Source organism: Takifugu rubripes, chromosome 16, assembly GCF_901000725.2.
Source record: "Takifugu rubripes chromosome 16, fTakRub1.2, whole genome shotgun sequence".
In the NCBI taxonomy this organism is placed as follows: Eukaryota; Metazoa; Chordata; class Actinopteri; order Tetraodontiformes; family Tetraodontidae; genus Takifugu; species Takifugu rubripes.
Genome location: NC_042300.1, coordinates 4,631,732 through 4,634,915, shown reverse-complemented (window position 1 = coordinate 4,634,915; position 3,184 = coordinate 4,631,732).

Sequence of the window (3,184 nt, the reverse complement as noted above, 5' to 3'; positions counted from 1 at the left end):
ATCGTTTACACAGATAGTGACGGCAGCACAGGAGTGTCTCTCAGTGGCCACTGCAAAGGACTGGAGCCTGGCTTCAGACGTCGGTCAGCCTTAGTCAGCAAAAACATGCACAGCAGTCACGGGCGGCTCCAGCACGCCACAGCTTGACGCTGATTTATCAGCATTACTCATCAGATCTGATTCAGCAGAGCAAACGAGGAGAAAAAAACGGAGTCTTTATATCATTTCTGCACATCAAGGCCCTAAAAACATGATTATTTCAAAACCCTGACTTCTACTGTCTGTCTGTGCATGTGTGTGTGTGTGCGCGCGTGTGTGTGTGTGTGTGTGCGTGTGTGTGTGTGTGTGTGTCGGTAAGGCTGAAGAAGGTGGATTAACATGTTTGGACAGGGAGGCTGCTGTTTGAACAGTGTTGCTGGTTGAGTGACGGACTGAAGAACCTTATTGACTCTTAATAAAGCCTCTGGTGGACGGGACAGAGTGTGTGTCTGTCTGAAAGCCGTGTCCACGTCTGGAGGACAGCGGTCCTCTCTGATATTCTGTCTCTCTCGTGCTTACACACAGAATGTTACAGGTTCATCTCCAGGCTGCCGAGCTGCAAATCAAACGGGGGCAAATGAAGGAAATGAGATAAACGATCTGCACATTGATGGTTTCTGGGTACGAGCGAAGCCAAAGCACTTTGTCTTCATTGGCCAACAGCCATGAAAGGTTATCGAGGTTGGACTTTGAGCTGGGGGCCTTTTTGTGTGAACTCTGCATGCTGATTTCTTGATTAACCTTTGCAGACAGAACGCAGAAGCCGCTGCAGGCGCCCCCACCGAAGGACCCGTGCGTCTCGCGAGAGGCGACCTCGTCCACGCCCGCACACGTCATGGTCATAAATCCTCTGTGTTGTGTCCGTCTGCCTTCATCAATCACAGGCAACAGAGGAGGAGTGTGCACGCTGTCGCACATACGGTGACGGATCTCTATCAGTCAATCAGCAGCATCTGGCGAACGCTCCACGGGGGGGGGGGAGTACAGAAGAGATGCCTGCAATCATCAACCCTTTAACGAGACAGTGCAGATTTACAGAGATTAGCAAAACAAGCGGGAGCCTGATGGTAAAAGGGTAAAATAGTTCTTCCTAGATATGACTATTCGTGACCCGGTTTAACCTCCCAGTAGCCCGGTGCTGTAGCAGGATCCAGAGTGAAGATGGTCCCCACAAGGACATTCATCAGCCAGAGCAGCGAAGGTGGACGAGAGAAATCATTACGAGAATTTAGCACCGTATTCCCGAGCGCGGAGCAGAGGAGGTGCGTAATCAGGGGCAGAATCGATGGCGGCTTAAATCTTCAGAGGAGGGAGAGGTGAGCGTTCCTGGAGGTGCCTGAGCGGGGACGCCTTTCCGCTCATATCCGACATTTTCTGCTTGAGTTTCCTCCCATCGCGGCGGCGTGACGCGGACGCGCTGAGGCTCGGCTGCGGAATACCGACATATTGACTATTAACTGCGGCTGAGCGAGCGGTAAGTCTGCAGATATTTGGCCCCGGCCGATAGTGCTGGGGAACCAGGGAGGGGTCCAAGCTGGAGCTCGAGCGGTGCCAAGCTCGATTCTTTAACCCCGTTTGAGGAGCTCAACTGTGTTTGGCTGCAGCAGGGCCGCCGGCAGCAGGAAGTCCACTCCTGGCACCACAGGCCACAGGACCAGATGGAAGCCGGGTAATTATAGTCCTGTTCGGCGTGTCGGCGACCACCTCCCCTCCCGCTGTTTTCAATTGATTTTAAGACAGTCAGAGACATAAAGCAACCCGACAGAACCGGGCTGTGACTCAGGTTCAGATCGTGAGAAGTTGCCTTGTCTAATAAAGGTTTTTGTTGAGCCGTAAGGCAGATCGGGCCCCCGAGGGCTCGGCCCGTGGAGGCCCTGGCTGGGAGCAGTCTGGATGAAGACTTCCAGCCTCTTTGGAAAGAGGTTGAGTCCCAATCAGGGATGAGGTTCTCCATCGCTCTTTAATCACAGCAGAGCCTCTCACTTCCCGTTCAACCCCGCAGAGGAGCGTCGGCGTGAGGCGTGTCAGGGGCGTGTCCGCCTGTGCGTCCAGCTCCATTTGTTTCCGTTATCGGCACTTTTCCCAAGTGGCGACCGGAGACGGCGCAGGGACACATTTTCTTCAGAGGCCATTAGGCTCAACATAATGAGCACTGATGCATTTTTAACAGAGACCCTTGGCTGGAAACTCCACCCGCCTCCTCCCAAGACCAGTTTAATCCCTTTCTCATTATGATTTAGAGTGCAGCGCGAGTGTGTGTTTGTGTGTGTGTGGGGTGTTTGTGGGTGTGATTTATTCAGAGGCAGCGTTGCTACACTCGCATTAGTCCAATATTCGCCAAACTCGCTGGGATGATCATTCAGGTTCTTTTTGTTGGAGACACAAATCATTATTACACGTTGGGGCGCTTAATGGAGGTGATACAACACAACAACTGCCCCCTGTCACCACAGCCGAGCGTTACCTCAACACACACGTGGGCCTGGACAAGTTCAGGTCGAGAGGCCTGTGCCTTTCAGTCAACAGCGAGGGCTTACAAACCCACACGTCAAGAGGTTGTTGGTTCGATCAATCCTGCAGATATTTATTAATGTCATTCTGACTCGTTTAGGTTTAAACTGACCAGAAGGCCTTCAGGGATCTAAATAGCCACAAAACAAATGTGTAAATGTCGCTCGGATCACTTGAGTAATCGCTTAATTGTCTCGCTAATTGACCAAATTGCCTTAAATGTGCGACCGCGCGCGAGGCTGAATTCTCCATCCGAGCGTCAATAAATCATCTGAGCGTCGGTGTTGATTTATTAGTCTAATTACAATAATCAGATGAGGCCGCTGACGGCAGCATCGGCAGCCAGCACTTCACTTTGTGAGCTCATAAAAACACTCGGGACCCACCTCTCCTCTTAACCCCGATGCAAATGAAGCAGGAAGAGGATGATCCAACAGGAAATGGAGCTCCGACTGGATAAACACCAGCCTTATCAGCGTTTCAGGGCTGGGAAACAAACACAAACAGGCTCATTAACCGATGAAAGTGTCCAGTTGATACCGGTGTCACTCCCACTTACTGGCTTCTATTCCTTCCCAAATCAAATCAATAATGTCTGAGGAATATAACACGCTGTGAAGTTATTTCAGTCTCG